Here is a 15,580-nt window from a genome sequence, read left to right on the forward strand (position 1 = left end):
AAAGGACTTCCTTTTGCCGTTGGTTCACCCTCCAATGGCCGCCGCGGTAGCGCGCTGCGGCCGGCGCACCGCGCTGTTCCGATGGCAGGAGCCAGGTGCTTATCCTGGTCTCCCATGGGGTGCAGGGCCCAAGGACTTGGGCCATCCTCCACTGCACTCCCTGGCCACAGCAGAAAGCTGGCCTGGAAGAGGGGCAGCCGGGACAGAACCGGCGCCCCGACCGGGACTAGAACCCGGTGTGCCGGCGCCGCAAGGCGGAGGATTAGCCTAGTGAGCCGCGGTGCCGGCCCTGAGGGAACAATTCTAACATTCACATGGAGACATAAGAGATCCTGAATAGACAAAGCAGTCTTGAACAATAGGAACAAAACTGGAGGGAGGCATGACAATATCTGATTTCAAGACATGCTGCAGACCTGTTGTAAGCAGCAAGGTCCTGACATGAAGAGACAGATTCTAGACATCAAAAGAAAGTCTCAGCAGAGTGAGGAGAGATACATCAGCACAATGCAGAAATCACAATGAGACATCTCACTCCAGTTAGATCAGCTAGTATCAAAAGACAGAAAACAACAAATGCTGGTGAGGTTGTGGAGAAAAAGGAATCCAAATACGCTGTTAAGGGGAATGCAAATTAGTACAAGCATTATGGAGATCCCTCAAAAAACTAAAAATAGATCTATCATATGGGCCAGATATCCACTCTGGAAATATGTCCAAAGGAAGTGAAGTCAGCATAGGCTCCCATGTTTATTGCAACACTATGCACAGTAGCAAATAGGCACACACACACATACACACACAAACACAAACACACGCACACACATATATACATATAATGGACTATAGCTCAGCCATAAAAATAATGGAAACCTGACATTTGCAGCAAAGAGGATACAACCAGATATTATTATGTGAAGTGAAGTAAAGCAAACACAGAAAGACAAGTGCCACATCTTTTCTCTTATTTTTGAAAGCTAAATACATATATATTCAAATATGTATATGATGTGAATATGTATACAGTTGATGTGAATATGTATTTATGTATTCATTATGAGTCTAAAAATAGTAATCACTAGAGAGGATGAAGAGGATAAGGTGATATGGGAAGATTTAATATTGGACATCAAAATGCAGTTGCATGAAGATGATGGGTTCTGGTGTCTCACAGAATAATAAGGTAGCAATATTTTGCAGCAAAGGACATAGAAGGTCTGATTTTGCCTGGTGTCACTGGTTCACGCTATCATACCTAAGTAAATATGCAGATATTTCATGTTAATTCAAAATTTTTAAAATAAATTGCATATATATCATGTAAAGATTTGTAAAATAGTAACAGGAATCTGAGGACTAAGGAAACAAACATCAAAATTCCTGAGTCTCTGGAAAATAAGAACAAATAAAGAACCTGTGTGTAGATTTCTGCTTCTGAGTAAATGAAGTTACAGAGACTAGTTCCATCCTACCACCTTAACCATTCATAAATAAATGTGGGGGCCGGCGCTGCGGCTCAATAGGCTAATCCTCCGCCTGCGGCACCGGCACAGCAGGTTCTAGTCCTGGTCAGGGCGCTGGATTCTATCCCGGTTGCCCCTCTTCCAGGCCAGCTCTCTGCTATGGCCCGGGAAGGCAGTGGAGGATGGCCCAAGTGCTTGGGCCCTGCACCCGCATGGGAGACCAGGAGAAGCACCTGGCTCCTGGCTTCAGATCAGTGCGGTGCGCCGGCCGCAGCACGCTGGCCACAGCGGCCATTGGAGGGTGAACCAACGGAAAAGGAAGACCTTTCTCTCTGTCTCTCTCTCACTGTCCACTCTGCCTGTCAAAAAATAAATAAAAAAATAAAAATAAAAATAAATAAATAAATGTGGGGGCCAGCACTGTGGTGCACTGGGTTAATGCCTTGGCCTGAAGCGCCGGCATCCTATATGGGCTCCAGTTCGAGTCCCAGCTGCTCCACTTCCAATCCAGCTCTCTGCTATGGCCTGGGAAAGCAGTAGAAGATGCCCCGAGTCCTTGGGCCCCTGCACCCACGTGGGAGACCAGGAGGAAGCTCCTGGCTCCTGGCTTCAGATCCGCACAGCTCTGGTCTTAGCTCTGAACCAGCAGACGGAAGACCTTTCTCTCTGTGTCCTTCTCACTGTCTGTAATCTAACTATCAAATAAATAAATAAAATATTTTTAAAAACTCAGTATAATAAATAAATGTGAAAAATATTTGCAAAAGTTGTATGTGAAACATTGGACATCAAGCAGGAAAGTGATCCCAAAGAAATGTGAAACGTGTGAGGTGAGCCCCCTCCCCCAGCTTTGCTGCCTTCAGAGAGTTTTCTCACTACGTAGTCCATGGCAGGAGTCTGGCAGCCTTCTGATTTAGTCAGAGTGGAGAGCTGGGAAAAACAAGGTGAGTGGAATTCTGCAGTTCAGAACCTTGGAAGGAATGGGTATAAAGCCCAGTAGTTAAGGTGCCTGTGTACCACATCAGAGTGCCTGGTCACTGGCTCCCACCTCCAGCTTCCCACCAATGCAATGATGGTTCATGTTGTTAACTTCAAACCCATCACACTGAGCATTTGAACATGGTCAACCAGTGGATGGGATCTCTGACTGTCTGTCTCTTCCTCTGACTATCAAAGAGAAAAAAAAACTTGGGAAAGACAGTTTCACAGACAGAGCTATACAGTGGGTTCCCCTGGAGTATTCACCACATGCCTATAAAATTAACCAAAGCTGGGTAAAGACTCGCCCTAAAGAATGGTATGTTCTTCATAAGTATAACACAAAACACAAGAAGTCTAAATCAAAAGATTGATAATTTTTTTACATAACTAAAAATATTCTATGTCCAAAAATATCAAAAGACAGATACTGAACAGATAAAAGGTGTATGTAACACTTAAGAGAGATGAGGATCAGTTTACTTAAAATGTATAAAGCTTTCATACCTAACTATGAAAAAGACTAATAACACAGAAGAAAAATGATCAACATGGTAAAAATGTAAAGATATGTTTGAAGGAAATTTAGATGTTCAAATGTTTTCTATATTTTATCAAGAAAGAAATGTCTAATATGTTTTAGTACATTCAAGAAAAAGGAGAAACTTCTGGCAATAAGCTTTCTTGGCTTCTGGCTTCTGGTGAACATAGGAGAGAGCTTACGGTGGGCTGGTGGTCCCCTGTAGATGACGCCTAACCACCCAGAACTCTCTGATTTGTGCATTCTGGTTTATTTCTGGGTCCAGAGAGTGGGGGAAGGAACCCCATTTTCTCTACGAGTCCCCCCAGGGACTGACTTCAGGGTATGGTGCTGTTGCTTGTGGTTTTCTTTCAGCTTACCCAAAAGTCCCTTTATCCAAGGTGGTTACCTGGGCCTTAGCTGATACATATTGTTCATTGCTTCCTACAGCAAAAACAAGCTGCTAAATGCTGAATTGAGTATGGGAAGCAGTAAATCACCGTGGTTGAACTTAACAGATTCTAGTCTGGGCTTGAGTCCCAGTTATATTACTGACCACAGTGGCTTTGAGAAAATTGCCTGGTATCTTTTAGCTTCAATGTTCTTATCTCTAAATAAAGCAGGTGATATTTGCTCCACTGAGTTATCATGAAGATTAAATGGGAAGATGAATGGGGTGCACCAACTAAAGTGTGAAGACTGTGTTAATTGTAGTCAAAGACAGTGTGTATTGAATGTTCACCATGTACCTGATAATTTGAAGCTCCCCAGATGAACTATCTTACTATGTACAATTACTGTATGAGTAGACACTTTATTTTTTGTTTTTCAAGGTAGAGTTAGGGACAGAGAGAGGGAGACAGAAAGGGAGGTCTTCCATCCTCTGGTTCATTACCCAAATGGCTGCAATGGCCAGGGCCAAGCCAATTGGAAGCCACAGCCAGGAGCTTCTTCTGGGTCTCCCACGTGGGTGCAGGGACCTAAGCACTTGGGCCATCTTCCACTGCTTTCCCAGGCCATCAGCAGAGAGCTGGATTGGAAGAGGAGCAGCCAGGACATGAACCTGTGCCCATATGGGATATCCACGCTGCAGGCAGGGGCCTAGCCATTTACACTACAGCACCAGCCCCATGTAGACACTCTTACGAGTAACTTAATAGAGATAATTCCTAGAACATGGAAAACACTATATAAATGACTTGTGGTTTTAGAACTCAATATTTAATTTACTGTACCTCTTATCAGGTAAATATTACTTGATTTCTTTACAACTTATTAGTTATTGTTAAAATTATTCTGATTTCAGTAAAATATGAATGTTATATGAATATTTGTATATTGAGAGTTTATGTCAAGGAATACTACTTATCAAGCCTTTATTTTGAAAAGTGCATATCTATACTTTTCAAAATAAATTGCATGTATGTATCTACTTATATGTATCTACTTCTTTTTTATATGTGGATTGTTCCTCCTTAAAGGTATACATGTATTTCTTTAAAGTTTAATATGTCAAATACACACCCAAAATTAGTAAATCGATTTAATATTATTTTCTACAGTAAAGAATGTAACTCTTCCTTGTAGTTAATAAACAGTGGTCAAAATTTTGAAACATATCATGAAATAAAGTCACTAGTTGGGTTTTATGTTTCAGAGATAAGTAGTTATACTATTTCAGAGGAATGTGTTTTTCACTTACGGATATTAAGAAATGTATCAGTGAAGCTATTTTTAGTTTTGTGTTATTAGCAAACTTATGAGGATGATTTTACCTGCAAGGTTCTATTTTACCTATATTAAAGAAAGAGTTTACTTTATTACTGTTTTATTTATGAGGCTCTGATATTTTTAATGTAAGCAGTTGCTCTTCTGAAATCCTCAGTCTACACCTCACCTAAGAGCAGAGATTGCTTTACAGTAATAGAGCATGCCTCAACTGAAGGACATAAAACAAATTAACAGAATCTCAGGCCAATGCATAAAGAACTTCTTCTAATGTAACCATGGTTTCATCATTGAACATTTCTATTGTTAGTTCCCTATTCTATTGGAGAAAGACTACACAGCAGGACTGTGATATGAGGATAATCTGAATGTGATATGACACTATATAGTACAGAAGGAAGACAGCTGAACATCATGTGAGTATGGATTTAAATGTATTTTGTAATTATAAAATATATGGATTCCCATGCCAAAGCAATACCTCTAATTTAAACTATAATTTATTGTGAAGAGTGAAGTGCATGATGAAACCTTAAGGCAAACTCCTTACTGATGTCTTATGTGTTGTTATTAGAGTTTCTGTTCGGGGCCAGAGATCATTTTGCTCGAATTGCTTGCTGATAAGTTTATTGTTCAAATAATATGGTTCCTAGAATTAGTGGTATAAAGTGAGTAGCTACAATCAATACATTTGTGATTTATGTGTCTGTTGTAGATATTTTTATTTTCAGGTTTCTGTGTACAAAGAAAGTAAAGGAGGCAAATCAGTAGTGAAAATGTCAAACAGATGCAAATTACAGAATGTGCTTTTAATGCACTCAGTGGCAAGAAAATTTTAAAGCATACACCAGCTGCATATGCATTTGGCTTTCTTATAACTGGAATAATGTAAATTTCTAAAAATCTAGGGACTAAGAAACATTGGAAAAATTCTTAAATAATAGTATATGGTGAAGATAAATTGTAAGTCATTTATATTGATTAATAGATGACTTAACTGATTAAATTAATAGTTGTGATATGAATACAGAAATTAAAAACTCTCTGAATGAAACTTTCAAAGATTATAAATTAATATTATTTTTATATGCCAGTCACACAGACGAGCATACTCTTTCCCAATAATATTGCCCTTATTCTCAAAATTATGTTCAAATAAACAAATCTCCTACTTCACCCTCTAGAATGCTACAGAGTGTCCAGTTGGCTTTCTTAGATTCTTAAGAACTTGTATACGTTTTATAAATTGAAACATCATGATGATGATCTAATAACCCTTTTAGGTAAATGACTTATTGAAATAAATTCCAAAATGATATTTTTAAATTTCATGACATATTCTGATCTACTGCCGACTTTCAGTATCGAAGTTTTTATTGTCTAGTCTAGGCAAATGTTCCCAAACTAATCAGCAATGTAGACTGTAGACATCAAGAACATATAATTTATTTTAGTACTTGCTTTGATACTAAACCACTATATGAAATGCAAAATATAATTTTATACATATTATTTTATTAGTACTAAGCATTAACTTTTTTAAACTCTACGATGGAATTCTAGAGTGGTGTCAGATGTTTTGATAGGTAGACAAGATTTAGCCTCACTTACCAGGATGCTTCAAAAAGTTCACAGAAAATGGATTTAAAATATACATTTATTTCCGTGCAAATTGTTTTAAATTAATGTTTAGCTTTCTTAATATGAATCTGTGAACTTTGTGAAGACCCCTCATATGCATGAATTTGGACCATTTGCATCAAATCTATTTTCCATGAATCTTTGAAGTTCCTTCATATATGCAGAATAATTTTTTCAAACTAGGATAAGCAAATGTCTTTTAAATTGTTTATTTTTTTTGCATTTTAAGCTAAAGTTTTTTTAAGTCACATTACTCTTTAATTTCAAACATCTGAATGGGAACATGTATTCATAGCACCCAGTTTGAAGGTGTCATTTAATCTGACGACATTTTAATGCATTTTCCTTTCACAGTAATTAAATTGTGAAGTGCATGGTCAGAATGGCTCTTGATGTGAAAAATTTGCACTTGAGTGATATAATTTAAGAATTGATTTATCTTAGAAAACTGACAGCATAATGGATACAATGTCGTTAACCTTGAAAGCAAGACCTATATAAGCTGCTGTAGCTGACAAGAAACAAAGGCCACCAAATGAAGGTCAAACCCAATATCTTTATCTCATTTCTAAATGATAAAATACTCAATCTAACAGTTGTACTCTAATTATTACAATATAATAATTTTAAATTGGTCTAAACTAAATCATCTTGTTCATGAATAGAATTCTTTTGTTCCATGATAGGTAAGTGACAAAGAATGAAAATATTGTATTACTCTTGTGTAAGTCCATATGGTGCCTAACTCATAAATATTTGCAGTCCACTAAACTAGTGGTATGTTTTGATAATCTTAGCCACTCTGGCCAATGCAGTTAGTCCTTCCTATAATGTGCTCTTCCTTCACTAAGGATAGCTTTTTACAAAAGTTCTCAAGTAGATTATATCATGGCAACTCAAGAGCCTTGAATAATTTTCCTACTTGAATAACTTAAATGTGTTTCCTGGTGACAGAAATGCAATTAATTTAATCCGCTGAAGGACTTTCAGGCAGAGGTACAGCCTGCAATTTAGGTGACAGGTGCATTATGCCAGTAAAAGGCAAGAAAGTAAGTACAAATGTTACTGGAAAACTTTTCAAGTACTGTGAGTTTTAATGTGATGTGCTACAAGATTTAAGTTTAAATATCCAACATAAACAAACCTTATTCAAATAAATATATAAAAATAGAGATGAATGAATGATAGATAGACAGGTAATATATTAACAATTGCTTACACATTCAGTGATTTGGACATTTAATGGATATAGTAATTAATAAATGAGAGCTATAATTCCTTACCTGAATACTGATTTTACATAGTGTTAAAGTGCTCATTTTATTAGTTATATTTTCATTATATTTTTATATGTGCATAGCTCTTTATGTTATGCTTAAATTCATGTTCAAGACATTCATATAGAATATTACAATTTATTCATAATGTGATAACTTGTCTAAATTGAACCAAAACAAATTACAGGTTTAAATTCTTAAAACATCCATGAATATAATATGAATCAGTGATCTTCTTAAATACTGATTGACCAGAGTACTGAATTTATTCTTGTGGTAAAATGATAAGTTTACATTTTTCCACATGAGAAAAAGGACATCTTACTTTTAATTCTAATATAATTTTAGCATTCAGTTTTGATTATATGAGCTTAGGTATTCAAATTATCTTGCAGCATTTAGCTTATTTACCTGAAAGCTTAGAAATTTTGTCACATTTAACATAAAAATAGTATCTTGAGAGGTAATTGTTGTTAGGATCCCATGTTTTGTTTAAGATTTTGAAAATGTTTCCTTCTAAGGAAATTCAAAATCCTAATACTTGAGGATGAAAATATTTTCTTATAATTGCTATCCTTGATGATATCAGAAGTTGATGGGAGGGGTAAGGGTTTGGTTAAGTGGTTATGCCCCTTGAGATGCCTACATCCCGTATTGGAGTGTCTTATTTCACATGGGAGACCCAGATTATATTCCACGCTTTGGGCCTTGTTCCGGTCCAGCCCTAAATCTTGCATTCATTTGGGGAGTGAAACAGTAAAGGAGGTACCTTTATCTGAAGGGAGGAGAGAACTTCCACTTTGACTATGACCCTGACGGAATAAGATCAAAGTCGGCGAACCCTAAAGGCTTCCATAGCCTTGGCAACTCATGACTAGAGCCTAGGGAGATTACTGACGCCATAAACAAGAGTGTCAAATTGTTAAGTCAACAACAGGAGTCACTGTGTACTTACATCTCATGTGGGATCTGTCCTTAATGTGTTGTCTAATGTGAAGTGATGCTATAACTAGTACTAAAACAGTATTTTTACACTTTGTGGTTATGTGTGGGTGCAAACTGATGAAATCTTTACTTAGTATATACTGAATTGATCTTCTGTATATAAAGATAATTGAAAATGAAAAAAAAAACTGGTGTTAAATTGGAAATTGCATAGAAAATTAAATAATTTTTAAAAAATATCATGTAGGATCTCTGTCTTTAATGTGCTGTACACTGTTATTTAATGCTATAACTAGTACTCCAACAGTATTTTTTCACTTTGTGTTGCTATGTGAGGGCAAACTGTTGAAATCTTTACTTAATATATGCTAAACTGATATTCTGTATATAAAGAGAATTGAAAATGAATCTTGATGTGAATGGAAGGGGAGAGGGAGCAGGAAAGGGGAGGGTTGCGGGTGGGAGGGAAGTTATGGGGGGGGAAGCCATTGTAATCCATATGCTGTACTTTGGAAATTTATATTCATTAAATAAAAGTTAACAAAATTAATTTTCTTTTTTTCTTTTTGACAGGCAGAATGGATAGTGAGAGAGAGAGACAGAGAGAAAGGACTTCCTTATTGCCATTGTTGCACCCTCCAATGGTTGGTGCGGCCGGTGCACCACGCTGATCCGATGGCAGGAACCAGGTGCTTCTCATGGTCTCCCATGGGGTGCAGGGCCCAAGCACCTGGGCCATCCTCCACTGCACTCCCTGGCCACAGCAGAGAGCTGGCCTGGAAGAGGGGCAACCGGGACAGAATCCGGTGCCCCGACCTGGACTAGAACCCAGTGTGCCGGCGCCGCAAGGCGGAGGATTAGCCTAGTGAGCCGCGGCGCCTGCCAAAAAAATTAATTTTCTTAAATTTCACATATAATATGTATTATGAAGAATATGAAAAACTGCATGATATCATAGTTACATCCAAATAAACACTCAATTCTGTTTTCTGCAAAAAAAAAAAAATCAGTGAATGGAAGAGATCTATATCTCTGTGTCTCTCTGCCTCTTTCTCTCTGCCTTTCAAGTAAGTAAAAATAAACATATACATGCACAAACTTTATTTCAAAAAGTTATGTATGAATGAGACTAATACTGTGTGTGTGTGTGTGTACAAAAAAATTTGCTAGGAATGATATAATACTCCATCAAATGAATGATAGCTTGGTCAGGTAGGGAGCTTAAACACATAAAAATTAATTGGATATAGAGGGGAAAAAGCATTGAAAAGTTATTCAAATGAGCAAGTTATCTTTGTATGCTCAATATCAAAAATAATTATATTTTTTCCTTGACTAAGTCTGGTTTGTCAGCCACTCTTACGGGGGGGAAAAAGCCATTGTAATTCATAAGCTGTACTTTGGAAATTTATATTTATTAAAAAAAAGTTTAAAAAAGTGCTATTTTAGCACATACAACTTTTCACCTTTTAAAGTAAAGATGAACAATTTAAGTAGATACTACTTGTTTGATATATTGTTCATCTGAACACATATAGCTTTGTGAAAGAATCAATATTATGTGAAGACATGATTTCAACTAATGTTAGATTTTTCACAAGTTAAGCTTCAAACCAAATGATTTAGGGATCCAATCTGAAGTCCAAACAGGGCAATTCTAATGTATTTCCCCAAAAATGAACATATGAAGCATTCTCATGGTTACTTTAATAATCTTCCCTAGCCATACACTTGTTTTGATAAGGAGGCAAACAACATAACTGCATTTTACCAATTAATTAAGAAATTATATATCGGCAGCTATAAGTGTAATTGTGAATTCTGTATCATCTACTTATACATTTTCAAGATGAAACTGCAGAATTGAGAGGTTCTAGTACAGTGTGTTTATCTATCAAGATTACCCTTGATTTTCATCTGCTTTTACAAACCAGCTTTATAGGGACCTGCAAGTTTGCTTCAGTTACACATAACAGAGTTTTCCTGCTTTCTAAGGTCTGGAATTACTGACGCTGATAATAGTTTACATTTATTGGATGCTATAGGTGATCTTGCAAATGAATAATCTTCTTGAGTTCTATAATGTAGGTGTTACTTATCCCTATTTTACACATAATGAAAGGAGAAATGCAGAAAATTTAAATAATGTGCTAAGGTCAGCTAGCATGTGACAGAGATAGGATTTGAACTCAGGTAATATGCTTAGATGATAGTTTCAGTACTCCATTTTATTCTCTAATGCTATGCCCACACTTATTAAAACAGTTATCCTGCCTGGCTCTTGCACCCTTTACGGGCTAACCTTGTATCTGTATCTGAGTCAACCTCACATGTTGCAGTCAACCCTGCTTGCCTGCCCCGACCTGCCTTTTGAGTCTCAAATGATTCAAATACTCTGCTAATGGGATATTGATGAACAATTTACCACTGCATCTCACTGAGTTCCCAGATTCTGATTCTGGCCTGGCTCAGCCCTGGCTGTTGCCAGCATTTAGGGAGTGAACCAAAAGATGGATCATCTTTTACTGCCTGTTTCTGTCTCTTGAGTGTATCTTTCTGCCTTTCAAATTAATAAAAAAATTTATAAACAAATGCAACAAATATTATCATACTTATTATTGGGTCAAAATTTAGAATTAATTAAATGGAGACTCCAAAGTTATGAACCTTAGTTGCTAGAATCATAATATATTACACAGAAAATATGCCTGAGAATAGCTAGGGATACAAAGAAATAGATTTCTTCTTATATATTTAAATATAAAGCAGAGGAGAAACATATAAAGAAAGGTATGACATCACCTGGTCCACAGTTTATTAGCTCCTCATACATGATACTCTGTTTTGACTTTTTTTATGTTTTTACTATCTTATACTAAGAGATGATAATAGATGTTCAGGAAATTTATTGTAAATTGGATTCAATTATCAGACTAAGGCATAGATTGATATCTAATTTTGCCAATTTAAATGCCAGTTCATTTTAAATAGAATATCCAATACTCAGTTGTTAATAAATCAAAAAATATGCTAAGCGTTTCCACTAAAATATAATCTTCTCTACTGCTATATTCAATTAATCTTAAAAGCTTTTCTGTACATTAATTTTATTTGTGCTTCTAATAACTTTGAGGTAAAATTAAAAATTAATCACAAAGTTTGTGATTAATGATACAAGTTTTAATTGTGAGGCATTTAAGGTATTTTAATAAATTATATTGTTACAGAATTCTAATTTATAAGGAAAAAGGTTTAAAAGAAGAGATTAAAAGATTCATTTCTGATAATTAGCTTAAATAATTTTTAGAGTTAATATTTATAACATTTAAATGATTTAATGAATTCAGGCATTTACATATTTAGAAAGCAGAGGATATTTTTATTTCCCTTCACTTATCATTCTGTCACTTATTTAGTTAATGAAAACACTGAAGGAAATAGAGAGAGAAAGAGAAAGAGAGGAAAACAGAGAGAGAGAACTCCCATCAGTAGTTTCCCTTTCTGAATGGTCGAGGCTGAAGCCTGGAGCTGGAAACTCAATGCAGATCTTCCACTTTGGTGGCAAAGTCATAACTTTTGTCATAACTGCTGCTTCCAGAGCCTGCATTAGTAGGAAGCTGGAGTCAGGAGTTGCAGCTTGGTATTCCACCAAGGTACTCTGATATATTATACTGGAACTGATGTGTCAACTGCAAAGCTAAATGCCCATCCCATAAAGTAATCTTAAAAATCGACTGCCTTCACATTATGAGTAGATATGTAAGTCAATAATAAAATTTTGCACTGTTTCAAATTTCAAAATAAGTATCCCAAATTGTTTTCTTGTCAGCTATTTGAATGTAGAACTATCTTATTCATGAAAGTCACACATGATAAACCAATGGAACACATTCTAAAAGGACGGTTCTCTAAAGCAATGCATTTTGTGTTTAAGTCTCTCTATGACTTGATAGGAACAGAGACAGAAATTAAACGAGCTTTAGAAATAGCATATTTGTGACATGCTTCAGGTGTCAGAAACTTCCCCCTTCTCTTTCCACATACATAGCCTCATGCACATTCTGAGTCCATGGTCGTAATGCATTGTATAATAATTGGTGTTCTTAAGTAGCCTTGCCTAATACTGATAGAGGAGTGGATACTAGAACACACGCTCTGTGGGACAGAATTTTTAAGTCTTTTATTCCCTGCTGAATACAGAGCACATCATGGATGCTTAACAAAGCATATAAAAAGGAAAGAATGAAACTCACAAATTATTAAGAACAAAGAAGAGATTTTCCGACAAAAAATACATTTCTGGCTACTCCTTGATGCCACATATGCTCAATTCCCAACCAAGTGTCTTGTGTCACCTTAAATCTCTAATGTAACACTTTCTTCCTTTTATCTTCATGTATGATTAGCATAATGTTGTGTTTATCCTTTACTCCAATGTCTTTTAGTCTCCATTTTTTCCCACTAATGATGTAATGCCACTTATTTGAGTAAATTAATAATTTCAGGTCTGATCAATTAGGTATCTTACTCCTCTGAACCCAGTACATCTCTCTGATCAGGTGAACCTTCTCATCATTTAACTCTTTCCCTACCCTCCTTATCCACAAAGAAATTTTGCATAATTGTTTAAGCTATTTACTCATAGTTTTTCCCTCCTAACAAAACACAATATAAACACTGGAAATCAAATTCATTCTTCTTTGAGTGGATTGGTGGTTTGATTTCCATCAAATTTCACTAGATTATGCTTTTGATTTTTAATGCTATAGTCCATTGTAATTATATTCTATTTCTTCCTTACAACCATAAATAGTGCTGACTATTCTCTTTCTACGTGGTTCTTATTGGTTAGTATATTATTGTCACCCAATAACTACATTTTCTCTAGCAAAAAATTTAAAAATAGTTGATGTTTTTGTTTCTTTATAATTGTTATATAGAATGGAAAGGGAGCAAACAGCTGAAGGGGCGATTGCTACCCAAAAATAATGATGTACGAACATAGTAGGCAAAGTGTGGTTTTGAAGTGTATATTTATGTATTATTCAGGCTCCTGGAATAGTAACTGCAATAGCTTGGCTCTGTGATATGGAAAGGAGCCATGGCAAAGCTGTGATGATGTGTCACATTGCGACTAGGACATGACATGATCACTTCTGCTCACGGTCCATGAACAGAGACAAGAAACAGGATCAGGTCTGTGTCAATGCAGAGGGAAATATACTCTATCCACAGAAGGCAGTGCAATGAACATGGCAGCATGTAAGGATTCATAATCTTCAGGAAGCATGGTGAATAACCACAAATAGTGATAAAATATACTAAAGTAAACATTTATAAGAAACTGACAAGTTTTGTTTTCCTGTTCTAAACAGAACCAGTCACAATGATATATTAATATCCTGTGTAAAGTAGTCACAATAATGTACTGACATGTGTAGATTAATATCTCTAAGTATTAATAGTACATGTATAGCATATAATACTAATGATTATTTAATACATTATATATCTTATTATTTTTTCTGATTGCATCAAAAATCCTTATACTGTAAATATGCATGTTCCTCAAAGAAATGCACATATTGAATATACTTGAAATTTTTGCATAAATTTTCAGGTGTCTGTAACTTTCTAAAACTCCCTCAAGGAAACTTAGAGCTCTTTTTGACTGCCCAGCCAAAAACTTCTATCATCTTTCAACTTGCAACCATGTCTCTCACACTAGTAGCACACACATTTATTAGACACTCACTATTTCCACTTATGCATCTACTATAATTTCCTGAAGCCATAATGACTCATCTATTACAATCATCACTTCAATAAAAGTTTTTTTTTGCTAAACATAATATATTATTACTAAATACAAAGCTCATTTCCATTTTTTATCTTACTTGATTTTTCCAGGAATATCTGATTTTGTCACCATCCACACCACCCCACCCCCAACTTCTTCTGGTATGTGCTCTCCTTCCTTGGCTCCCTCCCATCTCTCTACCTATTCCCTGTAAGAACTGTTTCCTAAATATTAGTGTTCATTGAAGTTCTGTCATCCTACTGTCATCCTGTCTAATTCTATATTCTCTTCATTGTCAATGCTGTTCACTTCCATCGCTTCAAATGCCACTAATGATTTCCAAGCATTTATCTTCAGGCCAGATTTACCTTTGATAGATTGGCATTTCCAACTCTTTTTGAATTTCTCTAATGAATGGCTCACAATCAGCTAGTAAAACTCAACATGATCAAAGATGAATTCATTCTGTTCCAACTCACATATACTCCTCCCAGTTTCATATCCTGCTGAAGAGTGGTTCAATATTCGTATCACCGATGACTTTCTTATTTTCCAATTTCCATCCTGCCTCTTCCAAAATCTCCTCTACATGTCCTCTATTTAAGACATCGCTTAAGCTCCCTGTTGTCCTCAGTATAAATTTTAAAACTCTGTAACAAGATTGCTTTCTCTTTTATGCATCACTCCTCTTTAGGTATCAGTCTCTTTTTTCAGTCTAAGCCTCCCTTACCTGTAAGTTCTAGTCAGGTTAGCATGGTCTCCTGTTCTCTGCAAATTTTAGTTTACCTTCCTCTGGTTGCTTGCCTTTGTTGTTATACTTTTATGTCATTCATTTATGTGTTTACTTCATAACCTACTGCATTCTCATCTCTGAGTTTTCACAAATAGATTAGATGGTTCTTTCCTATGCTCCCATATCACTTCCATTATATCTCTTCTATCAAAATGTACAACTTCTGACTTCCTACAGAGTTGGTTCCTACATAATGCATGAAGTCAGAAATTATGGCTCCAAACCTTATGTACAAGTACATGATATAAAATGAGTGTCAAAACCCAGAGATCCATCTTATAACCTCAAAACTATAAAATTGATTGAAATAATATATGAAAGGAAAATAAAACATTAATTTATACTGTAGCAGATATTGATTAACTATGTTAAAGCAATCACTAAAATAAATTTACATGAAATGTAGGTTTAGGTAGGTTCATGATTAACCAAAGG

The sequence above is a fragment of the Lepus europaeus genome, chromosome 10 (assembly GCF_033115175.1).
Source record: "Lepus europaeus isolate LE1 chromosome 10, mLepTim1.pri, whole genome shotgun sequence".
In the NCBI taxonomy this organism is placed as follows: Eukaryota; Metazoa; Chordata; class Mammalia; order Lagomorpha; family Leporidae; genus Lepus; species Lepus europaeus.